This window comes from Manis pentadactyla, chromosome X (assembly GCF_030020395.1).
Source record: "Manis pentadactyla isolate mManPen7 chromosome X, mManPen7.hap1, whole genome shotgun sequence".
In the NCBI taxonomy this organism is placed as follows: Eukaryota; Metazoa; Chordata; class Mammalia; order Pholidota; family Manidae; genus Manis; species Manis pentadactyla.
The window spans coordinates 99,746,907-99,764,712 of NC_080038.1; positions in this window are offsets into that span (position 1 = coordinate 99,746,907).

Below are 17,806 nucleotides of genomic sequence, written 5' to 3' on the forward strand. Positions count from 1 at the left end.
TGTAAAACCCCAGCAGATTAGGTGTTTATAAAATAGTTTCCCTTGAGGACAGGCTTTGTCAAGAACAGAATGCTCTGGGTGTGTTTCAAAAGTGGTGCACTTTCCCTCTCTCTTAAGGAAGCAGGAGAGGATTTTTCTCTGATCTTCACTTTGAGAACCTAGTAGGACCCCTAGAGGTAAACCAACATATGTGTGGGATCCTCTACAGGTTGTAACTCAGACTTGTCCACACTAAGCCCCCAACACTGTCTCAGTTACAGCTTATATTTTCCTGCCTTGGTACTAGTTCTTGTGGCTGTTTGTGCTCCTCAGGTTCTGCTCCTGTGAGTTGTGATTCTCTGTATTGACCTCTCTGCCATTCCAGTTTTGGAGGCTGTGATTTGCCCTGTGACATTAATTCCATGATGGATCTAAGAAGAGGTGTTGATTTTCAGGTTTTTCTGCTTGTTTTTTGTGGGAATGGAAGTGACAGTTTAGCCTAAGCATTTTCTAGGCTGGACTGGAAGCCAAAAGTAATTTTGTTTGTTTTGTTGTCTGGTGTGAGCAGTTTCTTTGGTTTTGCTTAAGTAACCTATGTACTAACAACATCTGACAATTACTGTCTCCAAAGAAACATATCATTTTTCTTCACTATTTCAATAGAATCAGTATGTATAACCAATACATGAGTACATGTTCGTGTGGTTTTCTTCCAGTGCTACAGAAGCACAGAAGTTCCTTTTCATTCCTTCTAACTCCCTTTCCCCTCTGTTATGTAATCCCTGTTAACATTTTGCTATATATACTTCCAGACATTTTTACACCTTTATCTATGACCTATATCTCCATTACTATATTCTTATATCTATTTAACTTGAAAATGTATTGTATGAAATGTATATAATAGTCTTTAATAATTTAACCTTTCTAATTATGGTCACTTTTTTCTTCCAAATGTTGCTTATTTGTGGTTTTATCTTTCTTGTTCTTGATCAGACTTGACAATAGGTCATTTGATTTTTTATCAAATAATTAGCATTTGATTTTAGTGACAAAATTCACTTTTGTTTTCTTTCATAATTCATGCTTTTTCTTTACTTACTTGTTTCATACCTTTGAGGTCTGAGAAACTGGCTGGTACAATTTCAATCTTTTTAAATTTACTGAGGCTCTTTTTGTGGCCTAGTATATGATCTATTCTTGAAAATGTTCCATGTGCACTTGAGAAGAATGTGTACTCTGTTGTTTTGGGGTTTAGAGTTCTGGAGATGTCTGTTAGGTCCACCTATTCTACTTTGTTGTTCAGTGCCTCTGTGTCTTTACTTATCTTCTGTCTGGTGGATCTGTCCTTCAGAGTGAGTGAAGTGTTGAAGTCTCCTAGAATGAATGCATTGCATTCTATTCCCCCTTTTAATTCTGTAAGGATTTGTTTCACATATGTGAGTGCTCCTGTGTTGGGAGCATAGATATTTATAATGTTTATATCTTCTTGTTGGATTGACCCCTTTATCATTATGTAATGTCCTTCCCTGTTTCTTGTTACTTTCTGTGTTTTGAAGTCTATTTTGTCTGATACAAGTACTGCAACTCCTGCTTTTTTCTCTCTGTTAGTTGCATGAAATATCTTTTTCCATCCTTTCACTTTTAGTCTGTGTATGTCTTTGGGTTTAAAGTGAGTCTCTTGTAGGTAGCATATAGATGGATCTTGTTTTTTATTATCCATTCAGTGACTATGTCTTTTGATTGGTGCATTCAGTCCATTTACATTTAGGGTGATTATCGATAGGTATGTACTTTTTGCCATAGCGGGCTTTATATTCGTGGTTATCAAAGGTTCAAGGTCAGCTTCCTTACTATCTAAGAGTCTAACTTAACTAACTTAGTATGCTGTTACAAACACAATCTAAAGGTTCTTTTCTGTTTCTCCTCCTTTTTCTTCTTCCTCCATTCTTTATATATTAGGTGTCATATTCTGTACTTTTTGTCTATCCCTTGATTGACTTTGGGATAGTTAATTTAATTTTGCATTTGCTTAGTAATTAGCTGTTCTACTTTCTTTACTGTGGTTTTATTTCCTCTGGTGACAGCTATTCAACCTTATGAACACTTCCATCTATAGCAGTCCCTCCAAAATAGACTGTAGAGATGGTTTGTGGGAGGTAAATTCGCTCAGCTTTTTCTTATCTGGAAATTGTTTAATTCCTCCTTCAAATTTAAATGATAATCTTGCCAGATAAAGAAATCTTGGTCCCATACCCTTCTGCTTCATGGCATTAAATATATCATGCCACTCCCTTATGGCCTGTAAGGTTTCTGCTGAGAAGTCTGATGTTAGCCTGATGGGCTTTCCTTTGTATGTGATCTTCTTTCTCCCTCTGGCTGCTTTTAACAGTCTGTCCTTATCCTTGATCTTTGCCAATTTTATTACTATATGTCTTGGTGTTGTCTTCCTTGGGTCCCTTGTGTTGGGAGATCTGTGGATCTCCATGGCCTGAGAGATGCTCTCCTTCCCCAGATTGGGGAAGTTTTCAACAACTACCTCCTCAAAGACACTTTCTATCCCTTTCTCTCTCTCTTCTTCTTCTGGTATCCTTATAATGCGAATATTGTCCGATTTAGATTGGTCACACAGTTCTTTCAATATTCTTTCATTCTTAGAGATCCCTTTTACTCTCTGTGCCTCAGCTTCTTTTTATTCCTCTTCTCTAGTTTCTATTTCATTTATCATCTCCTCCACAGTATCCAACCTACTTTTAATACCCTCCATCGTGCTCTTCAATGATTGGACCTCTGACCTGAATTCATTCCTGAGTTCTTGGATGTCTTTCCATACCTCCATTAGCATGTTAATGATTTTTATTTTGAACTCCCTTTCAGGAGAGTTATGAGGTCCATTTCATTTAAATCTTTCTCAGGAGTTGTATTAATAATTTTACTCTGGACCAGGTTCCTTTGGTATTTTATATTTGTATCTGGCGCCCTCTAGTGTCCAGAAGCTCTACTCTGGAGCTGCTCAGCTCCTGAAGCAATGTTGGGGGTCACAGGGGAGCAATATTGGTGCCTGTGGGGAGGAAAGAGCTGTTTCTTGCCTCCCGGCTGCTATGCCTGCCTCCACTGCCTGAACCAGTGTGCTGAGCATGGAGGTATAAGCTTTTGTCCCAGAGAAGCCGGATATGGATCCCTGCTTTCTACAAGCAGCTGGAATCTCAGTCTCTCCAGGAATTCTGCCTGTTTTAGCTTTCCAACCCTGTAATCATGCAAGTATCATGAAAGCACAATGAAATGTAGGTTTGTGCTCCCAGAGCAGATCTCTGGAGCTTGGTATCCAGCAGGCTGAGGCCTTCCACTCCCTCCCTTCTCCATTTGTCTTCCTCCTGCCAGTGAGCTGGGGTGGAGGAAGGGCTTGGGTCCTGCTGGGCCACAGCTTCGGTATGTTACCCTGTTCCGTGAGGTCTGCTCTTTTCTCCAGGTGTATGCAGTCTGGTGCCCTCCTCTTTCCTGTTGTTCTTTCAGGATTTGTTGCACCAACTATATTTTCTAATTGTATACGGTTTTAGGAGGAAGCCTCTGTCTCTCCTCTCATGCCCCCATCTTTAATCCCTCAGCCTATTTTTTAATTGGGTTATTTGCTTTTTTGGGTGTTGAGGCATATGAGTTCTTTTTATATTTTGGATGTTATCCCCTTATAAGATAAATCACTTATGAATGTATTCTCCCATACTATAGGATGCCTTTTTGTTCTGCTGATGTTTTCCTTTGCTGTTCAGAAGCTCTTTGGTTTGATGTAGTCCCACTTGTTCATTTATCATTTTGTTTTGTTTCCTTGCCTGAGGAGATGTGTCTAGGCAATAAATATTAAAGAGATTTTTACCTATGTTTTCTTCTAAGAGTTGCATGGTTTCACAACTTACATTTACGTCTTTGATCCATTTTATGTTGGATCAATAATGTATGGAGTTGGAGAATAATCCAGTTTCATTCTTTTACATGTAGTTGTCCAGTTTTCTCAACATCAGTTGCTGAAGAGACTGTCTTTTCCCCATTGTATAACAGTGGCTCCTTTATCATATAATTATTGACCATATATGTGTGGGTTTTTATCTGGGATCTCTATACTGTTCCATTGAATATGGGTCTGTTCTTGTGCCAGCACCAAATTTCTTTGATTACTGTAGCTGTGTAGTAGAGCTTGAAGTCAAGGAGCATGTAATCCCCCCCCAGGTTTAGCTACTCAGGGTTTTTAGTCATTTAATATGAATTTTAGATCTATCTGTTCTGGCTCATTGAAGAATGCTGTTAATATTTTGTCAGGGATTGCATTAAATATGCAAATTGCTTTGGCATGATGGCCATTTTGACAATATTAATTCCTTCTATCTTTGAGTGTGGAATAGATTTCCATTTATCAGTGTCTTCTTTAATTTCTGTCATGAGTGTTGTCTTGTAGTTTTTAGAGAATATGTGTTTCAGCTCCTTGAAAAGGTTTATTCCCAGGCATTGTATTCTCTTTTTTTTTTGTTAAGGTATTATTGATATACACTCTTATGAAGGTTTCACAAAACAATGTGGTTACTACATTTACCCATATTATCAAGTCCCCACCCATACCACAATGCAGTCACTGTCCATCAGTGTAGTAAGATGCCACAGATTCACTATTTGCCTTCTCTGTGCTACACTGTATTCCCCATGACACCCCGCACCATGTGTAATAAACATAATACCCCTCAATCACCTTCTCCTTACCTCCACACCCTCCCTCCCACACCCCTACCCTTTGGTAACCAGTAGTTCCTTCTTGGAGTCTCTGTGTCTGCTGCTGTTTTTTTCTTTCAGTTTTGCGTCATTGTTATACTCCACAAATGAAGGAAATAATTTGGCACTTGTCTTTCTCCACCTGGCTTATTTCACTGAGCATAATGTCCTCCAGCCCCATCAATGTTGTTGAAAATGGTAGGATTTGTTTCTTTCTTATGCCTGAATAGTATTCCATTGTGTATATGTACCACTTCTTCTTAATCCATTCATCTACTAACGGACACTTAGGTTGCTTCCGTATCTTGGCTATTGTAAAAAGTGCTGCGATAAACATAGGGGTGCATGTGTCTTTTTGATCTGAGAACTTATATTCTTTGGGTAAATTCCAAGGAGTGGGATTCCTGGGTCAAATAGTATTTCTATTTTTAGTTTTCTGAGGAACCTCCATATTGCTTTCCACAATGGTTGAAGTAGCTTACATGCCCACCAGCAGTGTAGGAGGGTTCCCCTTTCTCTGCATCCTCACCAGCATTTGTTGTTCTTAGTCTTTTCGATGCTGGCTATCCTTACTGGTGTGAGGTGATGTCTCATAGTGGTTTTAATTTGCATTTCCCTGATAAATAGTGATGTGGAGCATCTTTTCATGTGTCTGTTGGTCATCTGAATTTCTTCTTTGGAGAACTGTCTCTCTTTCTGCAGGTTTGTTGTTAGTATATAGGAATGCAACATATTTTCTGCATATTAATTTTATATCCTGCAACTTCTCTGAATTCAGTTATCAGTTTTAGTAGTTTTTTGGTGGATTGTTTATGGTTTCCTATGTACAATATCTTGTCATCTGCAAATAGTGAAAGTTTAACTTCTTCCCTACCAATTTGGATGCCTTTTATTTCTTTGAGTTGTCGGATTGCCATGGCAAGGATCTCCACTACCATTCCTATATAAAAGTGGTGAAATTAGGAAAACTTGTCTTGTTCCTGATCTTAGAGGAAAAGCCTTTAGCTTTTTTTGCTACTAAGTATGATGTTGGCTATGTGTTTGTCATATGTGGCCTTTATTATGTTGAGGTACTACACATTTTATTGAGAGTTTTTATCATGAATGGATGTTGAATTTTGTCAAATGCTTTTTCAGCTTCTATTTAGAGGATCGTGTGGCTTTTATCCCTTTTTTGTGTATGTGGTGTATGATGTTGATTAATTTATGAATATTGTACCACCCTTGCATCCCTGGAATAAATCCCCCTCAGTCATCATGGACGACCTTTTTGATGTATTTTTGGATTCAGTTTGCTAATAGTGTGTTGTAGATTCTTGCATGTATGTTCATCAGGGATATTGGTCTATAATTTTCTTTCTTTGTGGTGGCTTTGTCTGGTTTTGGTATTAGAGTGATGGTGGCTGCATAGAGTGAGTTTGCAAGTATTCCCTCTTCCATTTTTTGGAACACTTTAAGAAGGATGGGTATCAACTCTTTGTTAAATGTTTGGTAGAATTTGGCTGTGAAGCCATCTGGACCTGCCATTTTGGTTTTTGGGAACTTTTTTATTACCATTTTTATTTCATTGCTGGTAATTTTCCTGTTCAGATTTTGTTTCTTCCTGGGTCAATCTTAGAATGTTGTATTTTTATAGAAATTTGTCCATTTCTTCTAGGTTGTCCAATTTATTACCATATAATTTTTCATAGTATTTTCTAATAAATTTTTGTATTTCAGTGTATCCATTGTGATTTTTCCTTCTTCGTTTCTGATTCTGTATATGTGTGTACATTCTTTTTTCTCTTGGAAAGTCTGATATAAGTACTGCCATTCCTGCTTTTTTCTCCCTTTTATTTACATGGAATATCTTTTTCCATTTGTTCTCTTTTAGGCTGAGTATGTCCTCGGATCTGAAATGAATCTCTTGTAGGCAGCATATAGATGGGTCTTGTTGCTTTGTCCATTCGTCCACTCAGTGTTTTGTAATTGATTCATTCAGTCCATTTTCATTTAAGATGATTATTGATAAATATGTACTTATTGCCATTTTATTTTTATTGTTTTCTGCTGTTTTTTGTATCTCTCCACTGTTCCTTTTTTCCTGTGTTATATTCTTCTCTTGTCATTAATAGTTTTCTTTACAGTTTTAATTAGATTTCTCTCTCTTTTTAAAAATTTATTTGTGTATTTATTGTAGACTATAATTTTGTGGTTACCTCAATCTGTATTTCATGTGCTCAAAATATCAGGCATCACTAACTGGTTTTCTTGGTTTCACTGGAGATGGCTGGTAATTACAGGTATGCTTTGGTTATGTAACTATACTCCTATTATGTTAATGTGTGTGCGCAATTTAAGTAGTAGCTTAAAACCTATACATGCTGAAGTTACTCTACAAGAAGATATGTCAAAGAAATAATCAATCTTCCCATGTTTTCTGCCGCCTGCTACTTCTATAGCTTTTCTTCTTCCTTCCTAATTACAACCCTTAAATAGAATTCGTGCCTCATATCAAATTTACTGAGTATCATAATTCTTCCAAGTGGTAAAGATACCTCAAGACAAATGCTGGGCATAGAAGCCACAGGGCATAAATATGCAAAGAAATAAAAAGCTAACCATTTCAAACAATAAGGCTTCTCTCTCACTTACCAACTTTACATTTCCCTGTATGGCCCCAGAAGATGACTGGTTAGCCAGAGATGGGTAAGATTCCTCAAGGGAGGAACAACCTAAGACAGGCACAGTCGCAGGGGGGTCATCAGGTGAGAAATTGGGGATCAACAGAGGTGAGGCTTAGAACCTCACCCCCCCTGTTCTGAGAGAAATCTTCTGCATACGTGGATGTTTTATTGCCCTTGTCTAGCTTGGATTAACACATAGTCTACAGGCACACACCTGATCATCTACATTTGCTCTCTTACAACACTAAACTATGTTTTCTACCTTTATCTTGTATCTACCTACCACTTCAGCATTTTATTAAAAATAATAACAATAGAGAAATGTGGTATCCACATATAAATCAAGTATAAAAATCAAATGAGTATTCATATTTGAACTGACTGTTTATAGTTCATAATGCATGAGCAAAACCGAAGGTTTTTGTGATGGCTGCCCTTGTACTGTTCACCATGTAAGAACTTATTCACTATGTAAGAATTTGTTCTCCATGTAAGAACTTGTTTGTTATGCCTCAGAAGATTGGAGACTGACGAGAATTAGGCTTGGGGTGGATTAATGATTGTGCATTGAGCATTGACTCCCCTATACAGAATTTTATTGTTGTTAACAACCATTTGATCAATAAATATGAGAGATGCCCTCACACACACACACAAAAAAAGTACACACTTCCAATGGTAAAATAATAAGTAACCGGGATGTAATGAATATAGTCAAGATATTGTAACAGCTTGGTATGGTGATAGCTGGTACCTAGAATTGTCATGTATATAAATGTTGAATTACTATGTTGTACACCTGAAACTAATGTAATGTAATACTGTGTGTCAACTACCCTTCAATAAAAAATAATTATCTACAAACAAACAAACAAAAAATATCAGACATCATTTGTTTTTTAAAGAAACTAATAGGAATGAAAAAACACATGGATGAAATGGCTAATATGCTGAAGAGTATAATTAATTGAAATGTGAAAAGGAATTTATCTTCAAGGCATGCTAAGCAGCCTATAATGCCCATTGCTTTTGGTAAAAAGCTGTTTATGGCCCCACACCCAACCCAAGTAAAGTGTGTTCCTGTCTGGGCATGTTCCTACCACACCCACAAAAAAAAAAGGCACTTTAGGGTGTACTGTGCAGTCAGAGTATCAGAATTCAAAGGCCAGTTCCACCACTTATTTGTGTTATAACCTCAGTTGAGTTTGGGGTCTCAGTTTCTCTCATATTTAAAATGGGAAAAGCATGTCCACTTATTTCTTATGTGGTAGATTGAGGCAATAAATATAAAGTCATTGGAATACTACCTCACATACAAATGTTCAATAAATGTCAACATTATCATTTTACATTTTTTGAACAATTTTCATCATACCTCATTCATCTTATGTGGTAATGCAGATTATTAAGCATACTTTAGTTTCTTATAGGAATTAAAACTGCCTCCCAATTATGTAGCTATCGTTTAGCCATTCATTTAATTATTTTATAATTGGTATAAATCATTGTTATTTTACCAATTCCTTCATTCTCTTTTGAGGATATTTCCACATTATCTCCATAATCTAGCCAATTATAAACATCCTTCCAGCATTTGCAGAAGTAGGTGTCTGGAGTAGCAGTGTTTAAGAGATAACATGTTTTAGTAGTCTAAGTCCTGGATGGAATGTGAGAAATTTAAGGATCCATTTTAATATATCATTGTGTCATTTGGATTGTGGGAAAATCAAACTTAACAAAATATAGTATATAAATAGTAAAAAATTTTAAGTCCATTTTGGATGTTCTACAAGCACATTTTGGAACATGAGTGCAATGAATGTTTTAGAACAGGGGCAGGTAAACTAGTTCTGTAACGAACAGAGAGTAAATATTTTGAGCTTTACAATCTATCCAGTCTCTGGTACAACTATTCACCTCTGACTTTAATGTGAAAGCAGCCACAGATAACATGTAAATGAATGAGAACAACAGTGTTCCAGTACAAAGACCGTATTTATTGACATTGAATTTGGAATTTCATATAATTGTCCTGTGTCCTTTTGATTTTGTTAACCATTTAAAAATGTGAAATCCTTTTATACCTCACAAACCATACAAAACTGATGGGTGGCTGTATTTGGCCCACAAACCATAGCTTGCCACCCCGTTTTCCAGAAATGCTTTGTGAGAAATGAAGGGAATGTTTTCTACAACAGACAACCATGAAAAGTCTGCAGTGTTGACAGACTTAACTGGGATACTTTAGCCTTGGATATTCCTGCTATCTGAGTCTTGCTCATTTTTCAGAAGTGCTTTGATTTGACACTTTATTTAGATTCAATTTTATATGTTAGGATGCTCTCACTACTGTTAAAGTTTATACTCAGATACAAAGCAGTAAATGAAAGTCAAGAAAGTATATTACTATTATTGTTATTTTTAGGACAGCAAGGCAGAAGCTTTCATTTAGAGAGACAACAGGAGGACAGAGCTCCTGGCTCAGGCCAGGAGGGGACAAGAGAGCCCCAAGAAAGTATATTATTATTGTAAATTCCTCTCATGTCTAGAAAACCAAAATCACATAAAAGTAAAAATGTCCCTAACACTGCTATTTAATTCATTCATTTGATAAATATTTACAATGCGTTACATATCCAAAGCACCTTGGCTGAGAGAATGATGTTTAGAATGACTGCTTTACAGTCACTTTCCATCTAGTAGAGAACATAAAATATGTAAAGCAATAGGTATAATGCAAGGTGGAATGTAATAAGTGCTGTAGTAGCAGTATCTCCAATAAGCCATAGATAGTATTTTGTAAATTAGAAAAAAAGTTTATAGAACTGTACACTTACTATAAAAAACTGTATCCGTACACCTAGTATGTTAACTACTGATATATTGTGTTGTTTGTGTGTGGAGGGGAGGGTATCTGTGTGTATGTGTGATATGTTTACTCCTTTGGATGTTAACTAGGTGCCTCTCTAGAAAAAAGCTAGCTGTTTCTCTGTACCAGGGAAATGCTTATTTAAGGTAAAGTCGAGATACCTAAAGTGAGTGCTGCTGACCAGCATTTGCTTTTTCAGCCCAATAACAATTAATACTTTAGTCTTGCTTCTGGACTTCTCATAGTGGCCCCTTAAGGAGGCAGAGTGTAATTTGAGGAGTAATAGAAAACCACCTCATGGCCCAATTATGCGATCTTATCCATCTTGCTAATTTCCACATTTATTTTTGGAGATTACTTCCTCTTTTTCAAGGCAGTCACATTGTCTCTGTTAATCCATAAGTAACCCTTGCTCCTATTTGCTGGTTTCAATAAGGATCATGTTTATTTACAGGTCTCTCGTTCTCTTTCCATATGTTAGGTTAATTCTGCCACAATCCAAATAAATCAATGATGTATCAAGATGGATTCTTAAAATTTCTCATATTCCATCTTCTGTTTAAGTTACTAGCATATATTTCTTTGTAAGCAGTCCCGTTCCAGAAATCTACTTAAGTAAATGAGAGAATACTTTAATTTGATTTAAACCTGAGATAGGGATATATTTGGAAATATAATCCAAAAGACAGGAAAGAAACTTTATCTAGAAAAAATTTTAGAAATTACCACCATATTTTGAAAATTAAAAAACTGCATTAAGAGACGCATAACATTGTGCTAGTATTAAAACACAGGTAATGCAAATAGATATTTCACCAAAGTTACTTAGTTGTAATGAACTGACAACCAAATTGCAGAGACATGACTACACATATTTTTGTAGGATTTTTCTAAAATAATTTTTTTATAGTCACATTATGAAAGTAAGATCAACTGGATTCTTGATCAAGACCCATGTAACTCTTACGCAAGACTGTTAATGCAGCGTTCACTTGTTTAAAAGAAAGCCTTTACTGAGGAGCTTGGAAAGATGGCAGAGTAGGATCCTGAGCTTACCTCCTCCCACAAAAACACCAAGGCTGCAACTACATTAGTGCAACTCGGAAAACCACCTGAAGACTACCAGAACAGCTCTTCCATGCTAAAGATATAACGAAAAAGACATTTGAAGAAGGGAAGAGGAGGAACAGAGATGCAGTTGGGAATGAAATCCCTGGCATGACAACCTGCAAGTGGGAGAGATACCACAGGCACGGGGGTCCTCGCTGAGAAGCAAAGGAATCAAGCTACATCAGGCACCCCTCCCACCTGGGGACCTGTACCCCTTAATGTCTGGGGTTTGAAAATCCTCAGGGCTTACCTCAGGGAGCTTTGAAAATCAGCACTCAGGAAGAGCCAGAGGGCTGCAGGAAACTGCGACTCTGCTCTTAAAGGGCCAGTGCTCTGTATCACTCACTCCAAGACCCAGTACAGACGCAGCAGTTTGAAAAGCACTGGGGTTATACACTAAGGAGATTTATTAACTAATTTAGGATATGTGCCAGAGTGACAGAGATCTGTGTAGAAATGGAAGTGCTGCTGAGCACCACGTTTCTTGCCCTCCTTCAGCCTAGCTGGCCCAACAGTGGCAGAAGCCAGATCTGGACTCTATCTACCTTGATTGTCACACGCACTCCACCTTGGAATTCCTCTGTGGACTTGCCCCACCCAACCTACAGGCCCTGGTAGGTGCCCCTGCAAAGCAGCCCCCAACCCACCATGCCTTGCAGGCAGCCTCTGTTGGGTCAGGCAAACCTTCAAAGCGACTCCTGCCCCATCACATCAGGCACACAGCTCTGGACAGAACTGGCATCCCTCCAAGCAAATCCTGCCCAGGGGACAAGGGGTAGCCAGCCTTGCCTACCAAAACACCCATGGCAGTTGTGGCCAGGCCACTCAGCCAGCTGTGCCTGGGGCTAACCCCACCCACTAGCACACCCACAGCAACTGCCACTCGGCCTCGGCCAGCCACAATGAGTACAAGCCCTACCCATCTGTGTGTCCACGGTAGTCAGGCTGCTCATTTCAGGCAGCCAGGTTAGGGGCCACCCATGCCCATCAGCTTGCCTGCAGCAGCCACAGCCTAGTCACAATGGGGGAGGGAACATATAGCCCACACGGGGGACACCACTGGAGGGCCTGGTACTAGTGATGAGGGGGGATTACACTACTGGGCTGCACAGAATGCTTTCTATACAAGGCCACTACTTTGAAGACCATGAGATGTCACTGTCTTACCTAACGCATAGAAACAAACACAGAAGGTCAGATAAAATGAATTGACAGAAGAATATATTCCATACAAAATAATAAGATAAAACATCAGGAAAAGAACTAAACTAAATGGAGACAAGAAATCCACTTGATAAAGAGTTCAAAGTAATGGTCATAAATATCCTCACCAGACTTGAGAGAAGAGTGGATGAACTCAGCAAGAACTTTAACAAGGAGATAGAAAATGTTAAAAAGAAAGAATTAGGGATGAAAAGTACAATAAGTGAAATAAAAAATATACTACAAGGATTCAATGGCAGATTAGAGGATGAGAAGAATGTATTAGCAATCTGAAGAAAGGGTAGTGGAAATCATCCAAGCTTGAAAAGCACGAAGAGACATGAATTCTTAAAGAGAAGGATAGATTGGGACATTAGAAGTCCTAACATTCACACATTCACATTGTAAGAGTCCCAGAATGGGAAGAGAAGAAAGTGGTGGAAAATTTGTTTGAAGTAATAATAGCAGAGAAGTTCCTTTACCTGGGGGAGGAAACAGACATCCAGGTCCAGGAACCACAGAGAGCTCCAAACAAGAAGAATTCAAGTAGGTTTATAAGATACATAATAATTAAAATATCAAAAACTGAAGATAAAGAGAGATTCTAGCAGAAGCAAGAGAAACTAATGTGTAAGGGAAGCCCCTTCGGCTATAAGCTGTTTTTTTTTTCAGGATAAATTTTGCAGGCAAGAAGGGAATGGCATGATCTATATTCACAGTGTTGAAAGAAGATAGCCTACAACCAAAATACTCTACCCAGCAAGGTTAACATTCCGAATTGAAGGAGAGTTGAGTTTCCCAAGCAACCAAAAGGTAAAGGAGTCCATCACCACTCAACTGGCCTTACAAGAACTGTTAGAGTGACTTTTTGAGCAGAAAAGAAAAGGCCATAACTATAAGTGAGACAATGATAAAAGGGAAAAATTCCACTGATAGAAGCAAACATGTAGTAAAGATAGTAAATTAGTCACTTATAAAGCAAATATGAAGGTCAAAAGACAAAAATAGTTTAATCATACATTAGTAATAGTTACATAACTTTATAAACATACTTATAATAATTAGTAAAGAGATACACAAAATAAAGAGATGTATAATATGGCATCATATACATAAATGTGAATGGGTGTGTACAAATGTAGTGCTTTTAGGATTTGTCCAAACTTAAGATTATCAAACTAAAATAGACTGCTATATACATAGATGTTGTATATCAACCTTATGGTAACCACAAGCCAAAACTTATAATAGATATACAGAATGTAAAAAGAAAGTAATCCAAGCATAATACTAAGGAAAGTAATCAAATCACAAGGGGGGAGAGCCAAAGAAGAAAGGAACAGAGAAGATGTACAAAAACAACCAGAAAACAATGAACAAAATGGCAATGAGTACATACCTTTCAATAATTACCTTAAATGTAAATTTACTAAATGCTTCAATCAAAAGACACAGGGTGACTGAATGGATAAAAAAACAAGACCCCATCTATATGCTGCCTGAAAGAAATTACTTCAGACCTAAAAACTCATACAGACTGAAAGTGAACAGATGGAAAAAGATACTCTATGCAGATGGCAATGAAAAGAGAAAAAGCTAGGATAGCAATATTTCTGTCAGACAAAATAGACTTCAAAACAAAGATTGTAACAAGAGACAAAGATTCAATCCAACATGAGTATATAACAATTGTAAATATCTTTACTTCCAACATGGGAGCACCTAAATGTATAACTGACAAAAAGGGAGAAATTGACATCAATATAATAATAGTAGGGGACTTTAATACCCCAGTTACATCAATGAGTAAATATTTGAAACATAAAATCAATAAGGAAACAGGGCAATGAATGACACATTAGACCAAATGAACTTAATAGGTATGCACAGAACATTCCATCCTAAAACAATAGACTACACGTTCTTTTGAAATGTACACAGAGCATTCTCCAAGACAGATTATATGCTAGGCCACTAAATAAGTATCAGTAAAGACTGAAATATTATCAAGCATCTTTCCTCATCAGGAAGGTATGAAATAAGAAATTAATTACAAGAAAAAAACTGGAAAATCCACCAGCATGGAGAAGCTACACACCATGTTCTGAAAAAACAATGGGTGAATGAATAAATCAGAGAGGAAATTAAAAAACACTTTGAGACAAATGAAAATGAAAACACATGATTCAAAATTTTTAGGATGCAGCAAATGAAGGTTTTTTTTGGTGATACTTTTTTTGTTTTTGGTATCATTAATGTACAATTACTTGAACAACATTATGGTTACTAGACTCCCCCTATGACCAAGTCCCCCCCCACATACCCCATTACAGTCACTGTCCATCTGCATAGTAAGATGCTATAGAATCATTACTTGACTTCTCTATATATACTGTCTTTCCCATGCCCCCCCACTACATTATGTGTGCTAATCGTAATGTCCCTTATTCCCCTTATCCCTCCCTTCCCACCCACCCTCCCCAGTCCGTTTCCCTTTGGTAACTGTTAGTCCATTCTTGGGTTCTGTGACTCTGCTTCTGTTTTGACCTTCAGTTATTTCTTTGTTCTTACACTCCACAGATGAGTGAAATCATTTGATACTTGTCTTTCTCTGCCTGGCTTATGTCACTGAACATAATACCCTTTAGCTCCATCCATGTCGTTGTAAATGGTAGGATTTGTTTTCTTCTTATGGCTGAATAATATTCCATTTTGTATATGTACCACTTCTTCTTTATCCATTCATCTACTGTTGGACACTTAAGTTGTTTCCATTTATTGGCTATTGTAAATAGTGCTGCAGTAAACATAGGGGTGCATATGTCTTTCTCAAACTAGGCTGCTGCATTCTTAGGGTAAATTCCTAGAAGTGGAATTCCTGGGTCAAATGGTATTTCTATTTTGAGTTTTTTGAGGAACCTCCATACTGCTTTCCACAATGGTTGAACTAGTTTACATTCCCACCAGAAGTGTAGGAGGGTTCCCCTTTCTCCACATCCTTGCCAACATTTGTTGTTGTTTGTCTTTTGGATGTTGTCCATCCTAACTGGACATTGCTAATCATCAAAGAAATGCAAATTAAAACCACAAAAGCAGTTTTAACAGGGATATTTACACCAATACAGTCCTACAACAAGAAATAAGAAAAACATCATCCAATCTAACCTTACATGTAAAGAAACTAGAAAAAGAATAAACCAAGTTCAAAGATAATAAAGGGAAGGAAATACTCAAGATCAAAGCAGAGGTAAATCAACAGAGATTTAAAAAAATTGAAAAGACATATGAAACTAAAAGCCAGTTCTCTGAGATAAAGAAATGATAAATCATTAGCCAGACTCATAAGAAAAAAAGAGTTCATAAATGAAATTAGAAATGAAAGTGAAATTACAACTGACACCACAAAAATACAAAGGAATCTGAAAAATTCTATGCACTAATAACAAACTACCAGAAAGAGAAATTAAGAAAACAATCCCATTTACAATGACATCAAAACAAATGAAATACCTAGGAATAAATTTAACCAAAGGGGAGTCAAAGACCTGTACTTGAAACGTGTAAGACATTGATGAAATTGAAGATGACAGAAATAAATGGAAAGCTATTCCATGCTCATAGATTGGAAGAATTAATATTAGAAAGCCTATACTGCCCAAAGCAATCTACATATTCAATGCAATCCCTATCAAATACCAATAGTATTTTTCATAGAACTAGAATAAATAATCTTTAAATTTGTATAGAACCACAAAAGACCCTGAAAAACTAAAGCAATCTTGAGAAAAAAGAACAAAGCTGGAGATGTTACAGTCCCATATTTCAAACTATATTGCAAAACAATAGGAATCAAAATAGTATGGTACCGGCACAAAAAAAGACACATAGATCAATGGAACAGAATAGGGAGCACAGAAATAAACCCACACTTATATGGCTAATTAATGACAAGTAAGCAAGAATATACAATGGGGGAAGGAAAATCTCTACAATAAGTGGTGTTAGGAAAACTGGACAGCTTCATGTAAAAAATGAAATGGGACCACTTTCTTACACCATAAACAATAAACTCAAAATGGATTAAAGACCTATATGTAAGGCATGAAATCATAAAATTCCTAAAAGGAAATAATGAGCAGTAAACTCTTGGACATCAGTCCTGGCAGTACTTTTTTGGATCTGTCTCCTCAAGCAAAGGCAACAGAAGCACAAATAAACAATCGGGACTACATCAAACTAAAATGCTTTTTTGCACAGTGAAAGAACCATCAACAAAACAAAAGGGCAACCTACTGAGTGGGAGAAGATATGTGTGAATGTTATATCAAATAAAGGGTTAATAACCAAAATATATAAACAACTCATACAACTCAACACCAAAAGAATAAATAATTGAATTAAAAATGGGCAGAAAACCTGAACAGAAATTTTTCAGATATCCAGATGGCCAACAGACACATTAAAATATGCTCAATATAACTAATCATCATGGAAATGCATATCAAAACTATAATGAGATACCACTTCACTTCAGTCACAATGGCTAGTATCAAAAAGACAACAAGCAAGTGTCCATGAGGATTTGGAGAAAAGGGAATCTCATGTTGTATTGGCAGGAATGTAAATTAATGCAGCCATCACGGAAATCACTATGGAAGATTCCCTAAAAATTAAAAATAGACTGTATGATCCAGTAATAACACATCTGGGTATTTATCTGAAGAAAAAAAAAGCACTAATTCAAAAAGATGTATGCACTCCTGATGTTTATTGCAGCCTTATTTGTAATAGCCAAGAAGCAACCTAAGTGTGCATTGATACGTGAATAAAGACGTGGTTTATAGATACAATGGAATATTACTCAGCCATAAGAAAGAATGAAATCTTCCCTTTTGTGACAACTTGGAGGGACCTAAAATGTATTATGCTCAGTGAAATATTATGCAAAGTGAAGTCAGACAGAGAAAGACAAATGCCATATGATTGCACTTGTATGTGGATTCTAAAAAAACAAAAAAACAAAAGAAAAAAGGAAAACATGGAAACAGACTCATAAATGCAGAGAACAAAATGGTGGCTGTCATAAGGAAGAGGGATGGGGGATGGAAGGATGGGCAAAATAGATGAAGGGGGTTAAGAGATAGAAACTTAGTTTTAAAGTAAATGTCATAGTGCATAAGAAAAACACAGCATAGGGAATATAGTCAACATTATTATAATAACT